The sequence below is a fragment of the Pristiophorus japonicus genome, chromosome 14, assembly GCF_044704955.1.
Source record: "Pristiophorus japonicus isolate sPriJap1 chromosome 14, sPriJap1.hap1, whole genome shotgun sequence".
Taxonomy (NCBI): Eukaryota; Metazoa; Chordata; class Chondrichthyes; family Pristiophoridae; genus Pristiophorus; species Pristiophorus japonicus.
In genome coordinates this window covers 76,433,408-76,450,474 of record NC_091990.1, presented here as the reverse complement: position 1 = coordinate 76,450,474, position 17,067 = coordinate 76,433,408, and the positions used below count along the sequence as shown (strand labels likewise).

Here is a 17,067-nt window from a genome sequence, read left to right as displayed (position 1 = left end):
GCACATATCCCATTGTCAGTAATTTGTGCTGCAAAGTGACCAGGAGCAGGAATCTGGCCCATAAACAATGAGGCACATGTCATCAATTAACTCAGTGCTGATAAAAGATGAAACTTAAGTCAATATGCGCTGCATGGTTTGAAACGGCATTGAGCATTCATTTACCCCTGAACCTTTGGGAGCGATTCAGGTCCAGCGTTAACCATTACTTGCTTCTGAGCAATGAGAGCATGATGTTGGCATCTGACACTGCTGCCTAAAATATCCAGAACTTTCTGTTCGGTCAGTACCATAATCTGGTGAGACATCTGTTCTCATTACAGCTGTTTTGGCTGTGTTCTCTTGCTCAACCACTGAATCAAGAAAATACATGGAAATGAATGCAGCTTTATTCATTGTTGATCAATGGTCTGATTATTTATTCTTAGCAGGAGTTAACTGTAGACAAAAACATTAACTTTCGAGATAACATCATACGGAGGAACACCAATGTAGTCTGGTGACTAACGTTCCTCAAAAGCCACAGATTCATTTTAATTTTGTGTGATATAATGTTTTGTATTTTCCACCTTTACTTCAAGCAGCTCTTGCAGACTACTTTAAGTTCTCTAAAACCTGGAACGCCACAGCATTTATAGAGCCACAGGAGTGTGGTATCAGGCTTCCCCGAAAAACACGGCTCTGTTGGTAATGCAACCACTCATGTTAAAAATGTTGTTAAAAATGTAAATATTCTTATTGTTGGCTACATCTAACAGGTGTATAAATGATCGCAGTCGGTGTTGCTCCCCGACACCACCTGATTGCATGATTTAATATCTGCTCCAAATGGAATGAGATCAGAAGTGTGATTTCATGCACAACACGGAACAAGATGATCCAGCTGATAACAGATCAAGCTCATTCAACTGAGGCAAACAAATCTAAAGTGTCAAAGAGCTTGTGATTAAAACTCAGATAAAGACTCTCATTAAAGCTCGATTTCCTCGCATCAGTTGCAGAATATGAAGCAAACATTATGTTTCCCCATAATTTCACAAAAGGAACACAAATGTAATTCTTAAATGAATACGAAACCTGTTTTAAAAAAATATTTGTTTTAAGGCTCTCAATGCTTGGTTGGGAATGTAGGCCTCCCAATTCTCCCTCTATGAGTTAGAAGTCAATAGCAATGGGAATGTTAATGGTGGGAAACTGAATACAATGTACATTAAAATACAGTACACACAATTCACAGTGGGTTTTCTTGCACTATTGTATTGAGTTTAGCCTCCATAGTGGTTAAACAAGTGGGCGTTTCAGCAGAAAATGACTTTGGACAGCAATGTACTAACAGTATGTTAAATGGGTCCCTAAATAGTAACAGCTCGACCAAGTAAACCCATCGACTTGAGAAAGCACGGAGCAGATTTTCAACTTGTTGCACTGGCGTAAAGCTGGCCTGGTGGATTGGCCCCTGTTTATAGACACGGACAATATTTATTTCCATCGGGGAAATGAAAATTGGGTGCTTTCTATAACGGACGGTCAATCGGACAAATCTACCCCCATAGCTTTAACAGACATGTTGGATCATGTGATATTTTGCAACAGGAAGTGGTTAATGCAGAGATCAATTGCATCTTATTAAAAAAATGGATAAATATTTGAAGCTCAGAAATATACTAGGCTGTATGCAGGCAGGAGGCAGTGAAATTAATTTTCATTATTGTAGCAAAGAGCTAGCAGAAGCACAACAGAAAAAATGAACTCCTCTTGCACAGTAAATTTGGAAAAGCAAAATTTGGTCAGGCAGAGTCAGCATGGATTTATGAAAGGGAAGTCATGTTTGACAAATTTGCTGGAATTTTTTGAGGATGTAACGAACAGGGTGGATAAAGGGGAACCAGTGGATGTGGTGTATTTGGACTTCCAGAAGACATTTGACAAGGTGTCAAATAAAAGGTTACTGCACAAGATAAAAGTTCACGGGGTTGGGGGTAATATATTAGCATGGATAGAGGATTGGCTAATTAACAGAAAACAGAGAGTGGGGATAAATGGTTCATTCTCTGGTTAGGAACCAGTAACTAGTGGGGTGCCACAGGGATCAGTGTTGGGACCCCAACTATTTACAATCTATATTAACAACTTGGAAGAAGGGACCGAGTGAACGTAGCCAAGTTTGCTGACGATACAAAGATGGGAGAAAAAGCAATGTGTGAGGAGGACACAAGAAATCTGCAAAAGGACATAGACAGGCTAAGGTGAGTGGGCAAAAATTTGGCAGATGGAGTATAATGTTGGAAAGTGTGAGGTCATGCACTTTGGCAGAAAAAAAATCAAAGAGCAAGTTATTATTTAAATGGAGAAAGATTGCAAAGTGCCGCAGTACAGCGGGACCTGGGGGTACTTGTGCATGAAACACAAAAGGATAGTATGCATGTACAGCAAGTGATCAGGAAGGCCAATGGTATCTTGGCCTTTATTGCAAAAGGGATGGAGTATAAAAGCAGGGAAGTCTTGCTACAGCTATACAAGGTATTGGTGAGGCCACACCTGGAATACTGCATGCAGTTTTGGTTTCCATATTTACGAAAGGATATACTTGCTTTGGAAGCAGTTCAGAGAAGGTTCACTAGGTTGATTCCGGAGATGAGGGGGTTGACTTATCAGGAAAGGTTGAGTAGGTTGGGCCTCTACTCATTGGAATTCAGAAGAATGAGAGGTGATCTTATCGAAACGTATACGATCGTGAGGGGGCTTGACAAGGTGGATGCAGAGAGGATGTTTCCACTGATGGGGGAGACTAGAACTAGAGGGCATAATCTTAGAATGAGGGGACGTCCATTTAAAACTGAGGCAAGGAGAAATTTCTTCTCTCAGAGGGTTGTAAATCTGTAGAATTCGCTGCCTCAGAGAGCTGTGGAAGCTGGGACATTGAATATATTTAAGACAGAGATAGACAATTTCTTAAACAATAAGGGGATAAGGGGTTATGGGGAGCGGGCAGAGAAGTGGAGCTGAGTCCATGATCAGATCAGCCATGATCTTATTAAACGGCTCGAGGGGCCGTATGGCCTACTCCTATTCCTATTTCTTATGTTCTTATGTAAATGATGATGGTCCTGTTTTTCCAGGCTAGGTAATGTTCCACCTGATATTTTATTCAAGTTCAGTGTTGCTAAGGAAGCTTGCTCAAATGATATATTTTGTCTTTTATTAGCGTGCCCCACAGCCCAGATTTCTTTATTATTTCAAGGTTTTATTTTTAATTTATGTCCCACAAATTTCCATCGGATTTCTGTTTTTACTTTGAAGTGGGTTCTTTTTTTAGATACTGACTGAAAATACTTTCATCTGAACCTACCCACGAACAGATTTTGGGCTGAAATTGGTCGTCCGCCCATTTCTCGGCGGTATGTTGTTTCAAACCGCCGGGTATCACCGGGGCGGTGTGTGCGCGGTTTACAGCACTTTTTTCTCGGCAGAATGCCGAGCGGCGTGCAGAGCGGAGTGCAGCCGGCGGTATGCGGGCGGTGAGTCCGCATCACTTGGGAATCTTCGGGTCCCGAGTTCTGCGCACAGCATGCTGCTGCGAAGCTCCGCCCCCCGAGAGACACAGACCAGAATCCACAGAGACTACTGGCCTGAGAGCACTGTGCAGGTAAAGGGGGGGTCGCTTCTTGGGGGGAGGTCTCTGAGAGGGGGGTGGAAGAGATAGGGGGGTGGGAGAGACTGGGGGGGTGACAGATAAAAACATTTCACAGGTGAAGATGCATACCGCTGACTGAAAATCGACTTAAAACCACCTGTTCCAGGACGGTCTGCAGGGTCGGTGTATGTTGGTGGTAAGTGATGAATTTGGCGATTTGGGGCGGTATGTCGGTGGTATGCAGAGGCGGACTTTATGCATACTGCCACCGCCCTGTGGTATGTCGCTGATGAACTTCCCGCTGGGCGGTATGTGGGCGGTCCACGGGTGGTATGCCCATCAATTTCGGGCCCTTTGGTTGGAATGATCGGCCTCCCAACTCTCCCTCCATGAGTTACAGGTCACTGCAATAGGCATTGTAAGCTTTCCTCTCTGCAAAATGGGAATGCAAATCATGGCACAGACTAAATTAAGTTCATTATCTCAGAAAATCGCCTTTGAAGCTGAAACGCTTCACCCTGTTCACGCGGTGTATGAATGATGAGGAGCTACGTACAATTAGGATGCCCACACAAGAAGTTTTCTGTTGGTTAATTACTTTTCTCCATGACAAAGTTTATCTTGACATCACAACGTTACCTCTGCCCGCCTCCCTGGACAAATTGTCAGCCATATGCAGTCTATTCTAGTGCAAAAGCAAAATACTGTGGTACTGGAATCTGGAATAAAAACAGAAAATGCTGGAAATCTCAGCGGGTCAGGCAGCGTCTGTGGAGAGAGAAACAGAGTTAACGTTTCAGGTTGGTGACCCTTCGTCAGAATTCTTCTATTCGAGCTTGTTGGTTATATAGGTCACAACCAGACATCTGCATGTCTGCTTTTCTCGAAACCTCTCTCCAGCCCACCCAACAAGTTCCCTGGAAATTAATTCGGTAGCTTGGCCTGTCACCCGATACTAACTGCTAAATTAGACAATAAAGAGAATTAATTAACCTGAGCAAACGATGCTATTAGGAGGAGCGACCAAAAGCTTGTTCAAAGAGGTTTTAGAGAAGGAGAGGGAGGTGAAGAGGCTGAAGGGTTTACTGTAAGAATTTTAGAACATGGGGCTAGGTTGATGGACAGCATGGCCACAAATCTTGGGGTGAGGGAGTTGAGGTATGCACAAGAGACTGGAGGCATAAGAAAGGAGAGTTTGGAGGTGGGAGTGGGGCTGGAGAGTGGGTGGGGAGGGGCTGGAGAGTGGGTGGGGAGGGGCTAGAGAGTGGGTGGGGAGAAGCTAGAGAGTGGGTGGGAAGGGGCTGGAGAGTGGGTGGGGAGGAACTGGAGAGTGGGTGGGGGGGGCTGGAGAGTGGGTGGGGGGGCTGGAGAGTGGGTGGGGGGGGCGCTGGAGAGTGGGTGGGGAGGGACTGGAGAGTGGGTGGGGGGGCTGAAGAGTGGGTGGGGAGGGACTGGTGGGGAGGTGCTGGAGAGTGGGTGGGGAGGGGCTAGAGAGTGGGTGGGAAGGGACTGGAGAGTGGGTGGGGGGGGCTGGAGAGTGGGTGGGGAGGGGCTGGAGAGTGGCTGGTGGGGCTGGAGAGTGGGTGGGGAGGGACTGGAGAGTGGGTGGGGAGGGACTGGAGAGTGAGTGGGGGGAACTGGAGAGTGGGTGGGGAGGAACTGGAGAGTGGGTGGGGAGGGGCTAAAGAGTAGGGGGGGGGCTGGAGAGTGGGTGGGGGGGTGCTGTAAAGTGGATTGGGAGGGACTGGAGAGTGGGTGGGGAGGGGCTGGAGAGTTTGGAGGTGGAGAGGGGTGGGGTGGGGTGTGTTGCGTGGCTCACGGGTGGGGTAGAGGTAGTTGGACAGGAAGGAAAGGAGCAGGGACAGTGGGAAGGGGTGGGAGAGTCAGGAAGATGCAGTGTCGCGGATGGGTCGGGTAAGACGAGCAGAAGATGCGTGGAACACAGAGATTGGGTTGCGTGTTGTTTTATTTCAAATCCGGCTGCTGGGGCGGGCTGTGAGCGGCACGGATCCTTCTTGCCATCTCCTGATTGGTTGGCGTGCTTGGCGCTTGACGACAATTTAACGGTTTTTGGAACCTGGGCTCATTTGAACGGTGGCCACCCTGACCTAAGTGAGAACACCTTGGCAGGTCATTGCTATAAAGAGAGCTGGAGCGGCATACCACTACAACGTCCAGCGCGAGCTGCTCCAAGTGTGCGACGGCGTCGAGGTGGGCGACTTGGTGATGTTATCAGGACCCAGGTCACAGTTTGGAGCATGGGCAGGAACATCGGCGGGGCCCTGGTACAGCAGAGGAGTGGGAAGGATGTGGCGGAGGTGCGGCGAGTGATTGGGGCGGAGGAGGGCGAGAGTTCGTGGCGGAGGAGCGGTGAGGGATCGTGGCGGAGGTGCAGTGAATGTTTCTGGCGGAAGAGCGGCAAGAGATCATGGCGGAGGTGTGGCAGGTGAGGGTAAGGAAAGCTGAGGGCCCATGGACAGCACGGGCCTGCCCACACTGCGATATGTGAGTGCACTAGGTCCGTGCAGCAGAGCAGGTCTCCAGTCATCCTGGTTAACCCTTGCCACTGCGCCAAGACCTAACTCTGTCAAGCCCGTGTAGTGGCTGGTGTGCAACAGCCACCACACGTTAAAAAAATCCACGCACAGGCATCTTCCACCTCCTCAATTGGAGCTCAGGACTGGAACATCGGGTCCTTCATTGAAACATCTGTGAAATCTCGTGGAAGCAAGTCATCCTCGTTCGAGGGATCGCCTATGATGATGCGCGAGGTGGCAGGCAGCCGCTCTTCTGATTGGTTGAGCCTCTACTTGGTGATGGGCCATTCGCAGGATGCTTTCCAATGGCGTTGGTTTGCCCTGGTTTAATCGGTTTTCCTGTTTGGGGATGAACTGTTTTCTTCCATTGCTGGTCTGGCTCTATCTGGGAGGACACAGGTGTTAATATGACTGTGCACCACTTGTTGTTTTCAGTGCTGAATGATGGTGTGAAGCCTTAACATAAAAACTGACTGCAAAAGCTTCTATAGATATGTGAAGAGAAAAAGATTAGTGAAGACAAACGTCGGATTCAGGTGAATTTATAATGGGGAACAAAGAAATGGCAGAGCAATTCAACAAATACTTTGGTTCTGTCTTCAAGAAGGAAGACACAAATAACCTTCCGGATGTGCCAGGGGGACCAAGGGTCTAGTGAGAAGGAGGAACTAAAGGATATCCTTATTAGGCAGGAAATTGTGTTAGGGAAATTGATGGGATTGAAGGCCAATAAATCCCCGGGGTCTGATAGTCTGCATCCTAGAGTACTTAAGGAAATGGCCCTAGAAATAGTGGATGCATTGGTGATCATTTTCCAACAGTCTATCGACTCTGGATCAGTTCCTATGGACTGGAGGATAGCTAATGAAACGCCACTTTTTAAGAAGGGAGGGAGAGAGAAAGCGGCTAATTATAGACCGGTTAGCCTGACATCAGTAGTGGGGAAAATGTTGGAATCAATTATTAAGGATGAAATAGCAGCACATTTGGAAAGCAGTGACAGGATCGGTCCAAGTCAGCATGGATTTATGAAAGGGAAATCATGCTTGACAAATCTTCTGGAAATTTCTGAGGATGTAACTAATGGACTGGACAAGGGAGAACCAGTGGATGTGGTGTATTTGGACTTTCAAAAGGCTTTTGACAAGGTCCCACACAAGAGATTGGTGTGCAAAATCAAAGCACATGGTATTGGGGGTAATATACTGACGTGGATAGAGAACTGGTTGGCAGACAGGAAGCAGAGAGTCGGGATAAACGGTTCCTTTTCAGAATGGCAGGCAGTGACTAGCGGAGTGCCGCAGGGCTCAGTGTTGGGACCCCAACTCTTTACAATATACATCAATGATTTGGATGAAGAAATTGAGTGTAATATCTCCAAGTTTGCAGATGACACTAAACTGGGTGGTGGTGTGAGCTGTGAGGGGGACGCTAGGAGGCTGCAGGGTGACTTGGACAGGTTAGGTGTGTGGGCAAATGTCTGACAGGTGCAGTATAATGTGGATAAATGTGAGGTTATCCACTTTGGGGGCAAAAACGCGAAGACAGAATATTATCTGAATGGTGGCAGATTAGGAAAAGGGGAGGTGCAACGATACCTGGGTGTCATGGTTCATCAGTCATTGAAAGTTGGCATACAGGTACAGCAGGCGGTGAAGAAGGAAAATGGTATGTTGGCCTTCATAGCTTGGGGATTTGAGTATAGGAGCAGGGAGGTCTTACTGCAGTTGTACAGGGCCTTGGTGAGGCCTCACCTGGAATATTGTGTTCAGTTTTGGTCTCCTAATCTGAGGAAGGATGTTCTTGCTATTGAGGAAGTGCAGCGAAGGTTCACCAGATTGATTCCCGGGATGGCAGGACTGACATATGAGGAGAGACTGGATCAACTGGGCCTTTATACATTGTTTAGAAGGATGAGAGGAGATCTCATAGAAACATATAAGATTCTGACGGGACTGGACAGGTTAGATGTGGGTAGAATGTTCCCGATGTTGGGGAAGTCCAGAACCAGGGGACACAGTCTTAGGATAAGGGGTAGGCCATTTAGGATGAGATGAGGAGAAACTTCTTCACTCAGAGAGTTGTTAACCTGTGGAATTCCCTGCCGCAGAGAGTTGTTGATGCCAGTTCATTGGATATATTCAAGAGGGAGTTCGATATGGCCCTTATGGCTAAAGGGATTAAGGGGTATGGAGAGAAAACAGGAAAGGGGTACTGAGGGAATGATCAGCCATGATCTTATTGAATGGCGGTGCAGGCTCGAAGGGCCAAATGACCTACTCCTGCACCTATGTTTCTATGAACTTGCCTGCTCCTTGCACTGATCCTGACTTGCCGCCCGCCTTTACAGCATGTTGTCCCGGGCACGCTGTCTCCGCTCATCCTGTGGCTGGACCGTTGTGTCGTGCAGACTTTCACTACGGCCGGAATGTTATCAGGCCCAGTGCACTTCTCCATGTTCAGTTCTGTCAGCTGTTGTGCTAGACAGGCTGATGGAGTATAATGTTGGAAAGTGTGAGGTCATGCACTTTGGCAGAAATAATCAAAGAGCAAGTTATTATTTAAATGGAGAAAGATTGCAAAGTGCTGCAGTACAGCAGGACCTGGGGGTACTTGTGCATGAAACACAAAAGGTTAGTATGCAGGTACAGCAAGTGATCAGGAAGGCCAATGGAATCTTGGCCTTTATTGCAAAGGGGATGGAGTATAAAAGCAGGCAAGTCTTGCTACTGCTATCCAAGGTATTGGTGAGGCCACACCTGGAATACTGCATACAGTTTTGGTTTCCATTTTTACGAAAGGATATACTTGCTTTGGAGACTGTTCAGAGAAAGTTCACTAGGTTGATTCCGGAGATGAGGGGGTTGACTTATGAGTAAAGGTTGAGGAGATTGGGCCTCTACTGATTGGAATTCAGAAGAATGAGAGGTGATCTTATCGAAATGTATAAGATTATGAGGGGGCTTGACAAGGTGGATGCAGAGAGGATGTTTTCACTGATGGGGGAGACTAGAACTAGAGGGCATGATCTTAGAATAAGGGGCCGTCCATTTAAAACAGAGATGAGGAGAAATTTCTTCTGAGGGTTGTGGATCTGTGGAATTCTCTGCCTCAGAGAGCTGTGGAAGCTGGGTCATTGAATATATTTAAGACATAAATAGACAGTTTCTTAAACAATAAGGGGATAAGGTGTTATGGGGAGCGGGCAGGGAAGTGGAGCTGAGTCCATGATCAGATCAGCCATAATCTTATTGAATGGCGGAGCAGGCTTGAGAGGCCATATGGCCTACTGCTGTTCCTATTTCTTATGTTCGTATGTGTCTGGTGGGGGAGCCGAATTGGCTGCATAGTGGCATTGATGCTGCCTCAAGGTAAACCTGGATTTGTGTTGGATTAATCGATTCAGCCCCCGATGTTTCGGCAATTGATCATGGCTCGGCTCCTGTGGTGTGTGGGAGTCAGGATGTGCCCAGTGTTTTGCCTTGCTGTGGATGCTGTTCACAGAGGGATTGATCCTGTCTGTTTTGGGGCTGTATTGCCCAATAGTCGGTTATCTCCTTCCTCTCCACTCTACTGTGTTCCACATCCTACCAACAGGGTGTTTGACCTGGTCCTAAGATCTTGATATTCCCAGTTATCAATATCCTGTCCAGTTGGTTTACTTTTTCTCATTGATCTTCTAAACTGAACCCCAACTCCACCTCCCCCCTCGGAAGATACAGAGTCTCTGCAAGATTGTCCCATACCCACAGTCGGCTGCATCTGAGTTGGTGGGGACATGGAGATTGAGAACATTGTGTTCGTGAAGTACTTGGACCTGACTCCTCACTCTGATCATCGTCCAAGTCAGACTCATAATCATCTTCTCGTAGTACCAAAGGTGCATCACTCGCTAGAAACATTTGATCCACATGAACCATCCTGTTGTATTCACCAATATGGACCAGGTACTGCTTGGTACCGAATAATTGTACCAATGTCCCATTTGCGTGGACATCCCCCTTTTGAGGAACTGAGAACTCTGACCGGATCGCCCTCCTGAAAGCACCGCTCTTTAATACTGGAATGATAATGATTTCTGCACCGATTGTTCCTTCTCTACCTTATTAGACAAGTTCAGTTGCAATAAACTGAGATGTGTCCTCAGCCTAGGCTTCAGCAATAATTCGGCAGGTGTGCACCCTGTTGTAGAATGAGGCGTAGTTCTGTATTTGAAAAGAAAGTTCGCTAACCTGTGCTTCATGCTCACCGATGATCCAGTCTGTAGAACTTGTTTCTGTCAAGTCTCCTTGACAATCCTGACTGACCTTTCAGCTGCACCATTTGAAGCAGAATGATATGGTGCTACCTCTTAAGTAGGTAAACCTGTAAATACCATATCTAACCACCAGAGGGCTTATCCCCTGGAGTCCCAAGGGATCCGACAATCACTTGGGAGCACCTGTATATAAGGAGGCCTCACAGGCTGGAGAGGCACTCTGGGATCTGTAATAAAGGACTAAGTTCACACCTTACTTTGAGCTTGCAGTATTTAGTCTGACTCTTTATTCAAGACATAACAACTGGCGACGAGATACAAATGACGAACCCCACCACAACAATGCAGAGAACCGTGGGCATCCTGGAGAAATTTTCAGAGGGAGATGATTGGGAAACCTTCAGGGAGCAACTCGACCAATACTTCGTGGCCAACGAACTGGAAGGAGAAGCGAACACTGCCAAACGAAGGGCAATCCTCCTCACCGTTTGCGGGGTACCAACGTATTGACTCGTGAAAAATCTGCTCGCTCCAGCAAAACCCACAGACAAGTCATATGATGAGTTGTGCGCACTGGTCCAGGAGCATCTAAACCCGAAGGAAAGCGTTCTCATGGCGAGGTATCGGTTCTACACGTACAAGAGGTCTGAAGGCAATGAAGTGGTGAGCTACGTTGCTGAGCTAAGGCACCTTGCAGGACATTGCGAGTGTGAAGGACACTTGGAGCACATGCTCAGGGATTTCTTTGCACTTGGCATTGGCCATGAAGTAATACTTCACAAACTTTTGACTGTAGAAACCCCAACCTTGAGTAAAGCCATAGCGATAGCCCAGGCATTTATCACCACCAGTGACAATACCAAACAAATTTCTCAGCACACTAGTGCTGCTGCAAGTACTGTGAACAAAGTAACATTTTTTTCTAAACGAAATTTACTTGGCAGGACTTACACGCCTGCAGCTGCAGGTCCGCAGATGACTCAGAGTCCACCATCAAGGTTGGTGAATACAAGGCTATTAACACCTTGTTGGTGCTGTGGGGGTGATCATCGTTTCCATTCATGCCGCTTCAAAGGATACGTTTGCAAGGGCTGTGGAACAATGGGACACCTCCAACGTATGTGCAGACGAGCTGCAAACCCTGCTAATCCTGCAAACCGCCATGTTGCAGAAGAGGACAGATCCACGGTGGATCATGACGAACCAGAGCCTCAGACCGACGAGGCAGAGGTATATGGGGTGCACACGCTTACCACAAAGTGTCCCCCAATAATGCTGAAGGTTGAATTAAATGGACTCCCGGTGTCCATGGAGCTGGACACGGGTGCAAACCAGTCCATAATGAGCAAAAAGACTTGAGACAAATTATGATGCAGCAAGGCCTCAAGGCTAGTCCTGACTCCCATTCATACTAAACTGAGAATGTACACAAAGGAACTGATTCCCGTAATCGGCAGTGCTACCGTAAAGGTCTCCTACGATGGAGCAGTGCACGAGTTACCACTCTGGGTGGTACCGGGCAATGGCCCCACGATGTTCGGCAGGAGCTGGCTGGAGGTGGAACTGGGACAACGTCCGAGCGCTTTCATCCGTCGACGACACCTCATGTGCCCAGGTCATAAACAAGTTCCCCTCGCTGTTCGAAGCAGGCATCAGGAAGTTCCAAGGAGCAAAAGTGCAGATCCATTTGATTCCGGGGTCACGACCCATCCATCACAAGGCGAGAGCGGTACCTTACATAATGAGAGAGAGGGTGGAAATCGAACTGGACAGGCTGCAACAAGAAGGCATCATTTCGCCGATCGAATTCAATGTGTGGGCCAGTCCGATTGTTCCAGACCTCAAGGGAGACGGCACCATCAGAATTTGTGGTGATTATAAAGTAACTATCAATCATTTCTCACTGCAGGATCAATACCCACTTCAGAAGGCAGACGACCTATTTGCAACGCTGGCTGGAGGGAAAACGTTCACAAAGCTGGACTTGACCTTGGCCTACATGATGCAGGAGCTGAGGGAATCATTGAAAGGCCTCACCTACATCAACACACACAAAGGTCTCTTCACTTACAACAGATGCCCGTTTGGGATTCGATCGGCTGCGGCGATATTCCAGAGGAACATGGAAAGCTTGCTGAAGTTGGTCCCATGCACCATGGTCTTCCAGGACGACATCTTGGTTACAGGTTGGGACACCGTCGAGCACCTGCAGAACCTGGAGGAGGTTCTTAGTCGGCTTAATCGTATGGGGCTCAGGCTAAAACGCTCGAAGTGCATTTTCCTAGCACTAAAGTGGAGTTCCTGGGGAGAAGAATTGCGGCGGACGACATCAGGCCCACCAATTTGAAGACGGAGACAATCAAGAACGCACCGAGACCACAGAATGTGACGGAGCTGCGGTCATTTCTAGGACTCCTGAACTACTTTGGTAACTTCTTACCGGATCTTAGCACATTGTTAGAACCGCTGCATTCTTTACTGCGTAAAGGAATTGAATGGGTATGGGGTAAAAGCCAAGAAAATGCTTTTGAGAAAGCTAGGAAGCTGTTATGTTCAAACAAATTGCTTGTGTTGTACGATCCATGTAAACGCTTGGTACTAGCATGTGATGCGTCGTTGTGCGAGGCCCCTTGGGGAGGAGTAACCATAATATGGTGGAATTCTACATTAGGATGGAGAATGAAACAGTTAATTCAGAGACCATGGTCCAGAACTTAAAGAAGGGTAACTTTGAAGGTATGAGGCGTGAATTGGCTAGGATAGATTGGCGAATGATACTTAAGGGGTTGACAGTGGATGGGCAATGGCAGACATTTAGAGACCGCATGGATGAACGACAACAATTGTACATCCCTGTCTGGCGTAAAAATAAAAAAGGGAAGGTGGCTCAACCGTGGCTATCAAGGGAAATCAGGGATAGTATTAAGTGGCATACAAATTGGTCAGAAATAGCAGCGAACCCGGGGACTGGGAGAAATTTAGAACTCAGCAGAGGAGGACAAAGGATTTGATTAGGGCAGGGAAAATAGAGTACGAGAGGAAGCTTGCAGAGAACATTAAGACGGACTGCAAAAGCTTCGATAGATATGTAAAGAGAAAAAGGTTAGTAAAGACAAACGTAGGTCCCCTGCAGTCAGAATCAGGGGAAGTCATAATGGGGAACAAAGAAATGGCAGACCAATTGAACAAGTACTTTGGTTCGGTATTCACTAAGGAGGACACAAACAACCTTCCGAATATAAACGGGGTCAGAGGGTCTAGTAAGAAGGAGGAACTGAGGGAAATTCTTATTAGTCGGGAAATTGTGTTGGGGAAATTGATGGGATTAAAGGCTGATAAATCCCCAGGGCCTGATGGACAGCATCCCAGAGTACTTAAGGAGGTGTGTCGAAATCTCGACCTCCGAAAAGAATGACTCCGACACTTACAGCTCCGGTAGAAGATTCTTTAATTTACTTGCTCGCAAGGGGTAGGTCACACTCAGTCAAGGGCTAAGTGAACACCTCCGAAATGGTTCAGTTTAACAAGATATTTATACAGTAAAACCAAAGTTCTGGCCTCTCCCTGTGTATTGCTCTGTCTCACAGTCAGTGAATACAGATAAAGAGTTAATTACTATATCCTGGTCCTGACATGGTATCCAGATTTTTCCTTTTGTCAGGGTAATCAGGAAGCCAAACGGCCATTACTCCATGAGTCATAGGTAATGGGCTATCACCTGTCTTGTATTGTGTCAGGATTGTTTCAATTTCCTGGTCAGTTTATCTGTTTGCATCAAATGGATGAGGTCTCGGAAAGAGATAATGGCTAGAAGATAAGGGTGGGGTGACATGGAACTCCTGTAGTGTAGACAATAGGAGAGCACCATGGGGGGTTACTTGTCTCAGCATGACTTGTCTCCTAGCTGTCTGATGGCCATCAGCCATCTAACAGCAGGTTTAGCTGTTTATGCAAGCTGACTGCTAAAATGCAGAAAGTTCTGGAAGGGCCAGGACTCCATTTTAATCAAAAGGCACACAAATACCGTATGGTATCAGCTTAGATAAAAATACTTTCCACATTCCCCCATTTTGTCCTTCACAAGGACAACTCAATCCATTCTGATCTTGTACAGTCTCTCCATTTCCATTTCCACACAAGAGCCTTCAGCAGTTATTGCTACCATAACTCTAGCCGTGGTCTCGGTAGGTAACATAGTTTCTCCCACCCTGGCACAGCAACACTTAATGACGACAAATAATAGATACAGGGCGAAGACTATCAGCAGGAATATGATCAAACCCTGTACCACAGATTTCCCCAGGGCTCCCAACCATCCTGATGGCCAACCCCACAAGGTGATACCGTCCTGGCCAACTGTCTGTTTATACTCTATTACCTTTTTCCTGATGTTTTCAGCTAGACTGCCGATATCTTCTGATTTATCTGGGATATACGTACAGCATTCTTCACCTGTTAATGCGCATGTTCCTCCCTCCTTGGCTAGGAGATAATCTAAGGCCATACGATTTTGGAGAGCCACTGTTCGAATAGCTACCATTTCGTCATTTATCCCTTCAAAGGCTTGGGAAGTTGCGTTGGCTACTGATTCTACTAAGTTAGCCAGTTCCCGTAACTGCCATTCGGTCGATGCTATTCCATAGGGTGGCACCATTACCTTGAATATTCCGTTTAGCCACGTCAAATCCCGTTTAAATCTGTGGCTTCCATAGGCCTCCCTTAGAGTCCTTACTGATCTGATAAGGGGTACCACATATCCTAAGTAACAGGACCCTGTCCAGTTGGCTGGTAACCATGGGTAGGCTTTATGGCCACAAATAAAGTAGGTGCAATTATAGGGCGTCAGCTCCTGGTCCTTTCGCACTATCCCTACTCGAGTGGTCTCACCTTCCCACCCTTCACCCGGGGCTTTGTTATGGACCGTTGTCCAGCCAACGGTTGCTATCTTTCTCTCAGTGGGATTAGTTGTGGCTTGCCATTTAGTCATTTGGGAACACTTGCTGCGTCCCATTTCTGGTCCTTTAGTTTCATTACTCACTAGGCATATTATACCTTCAGGATTTCTTATTCTGGGAGTAATGCTTAGGAAGGGAGGCTGATGGTTATTATCATAATTGGGCTAGTACCATCCCTGGAAGGCTGTAAGTTTATACCCTGCCGACCTCCATTCTGTTTGCTCCTTCGTTTCTGGCCCCTTAGTTAGTTTTGTCCTGTTTTGCACTGTCAACCATTCTACCATTTCTGATTCGTTAAAGGGGAATACCCCCCCTGGAGTGGACAGGTACATGGGAACATATCCAACAACTCGACAAGTTTCTTTCTTGAGCATACCTATGACTCAGTGCCATAAATACGTTTACGTGCAATTCCCTTCGGTGGCGGGTCTGTACCCCTGGTGTAATCAATAATGTGAAGTAAAACCCTGTCAAGCCCAGCACCATCAGTCCCCATAGTCCATACAGTTCCTTATTCAGTCTTCCTTTTTCTGTTCCTCTGATTCCTTCGTCCCTTCCTCCTGGTCGGGTGCCCGTTTGCAATGGGATGCGTGGATCCATGTTGGTCTTTCCTTTACCTTGATTGCAGTATTGGTCGCCAGCAAGACCTGGTATGATCCTTCGAATCTTGGCTGTAGACTGCTTTTCCTTTTAAAAATCTTGATGTAAATGAATTCCCCTGGCTCCAGGTTATGACACTTCCCTTCCGCTGGCTTGACTTGGGCTTCCTTTACCTGTGAATGAAAGCTGGAAATACATTTGGTTAGTGCAATACAATAATTCAACATATTTTGCTCCATTTTGTGGATGTCCATCTGTTTTGCAGTAAATGGTGCTGTAAAAGGTAGTCGTTGGGGACGTCCCATAACTATCTCATGCGGTGACAGGCCTGTTGTTCTGTTGGTTGCAGATCGCATTACCATCAAAGCTAAGGGCAGCAGTTCTGTCCATTTCAGTCCAGTGTCATTGCATAGTTTTGCCAGCTTATTTTTAAGCATTCCATTATATCTTTCAACAAGTCCAGCTGATTGTGGATGATAACTGCAATGAAAACGTTGATTAATCTGTAAAGCTTTACACATTTCTCTTATAACAGTTCCCGTGAAATGTGACCCGTTATCACTGGAAAGCTTAGCAGGGATTCCGAAGCGCGGTACAATTTCTTTTAACAAACATTTAGCAACAGTAGTGGCATCGGCCTTTTTACATGGAAAGGCTTCAATCCATCTAGAGAACACATCTACAATAACGAATACATACTTGAATCCCATACACATAGGTAATTCAATAAAATCCATTTGTAAATGTACAAAAGGCCCGACTGGATTTGGGTGGGAGGCAGATTCTACTTTTTCCGTCTTACCCGGATTCATTGTCTGACAGGTAACACAATTTTCACAGATTTGTTTTGCAATTGCCGAAATACCTGGTGCATACCAAGTTGCCAAAATATAATCTGCCAATCCCCCTTTGCCTTCATGTGTGAATGTATGAACACATCGGGCAATCCATGGAAGTAAGGATCGAGGGGCCACCACGCGGCCGTCATGGTGAACCCATATTCCTTCTGGATTTTTATAACATTGATCCTTCGTCCAGGTCACCACCTCCTCCGTACTGGCCTGTGTCTGAAAGGCCAGCATG

General features: G+C 46.7%; 1 protein-coding gene across 1 annotated transcript in view; it reads left to right on the top strand.

Annotated features, from left to right (window-relative positions):
* The window catches only part of LOC139279611 (mucin-6-like), an 838,525-nt gene that overhangs the window by 93,108 nt on the left and 728,350 nt on the right, over window positions 1-17,067 (top strand). The window lies entirely within an intron of this gene.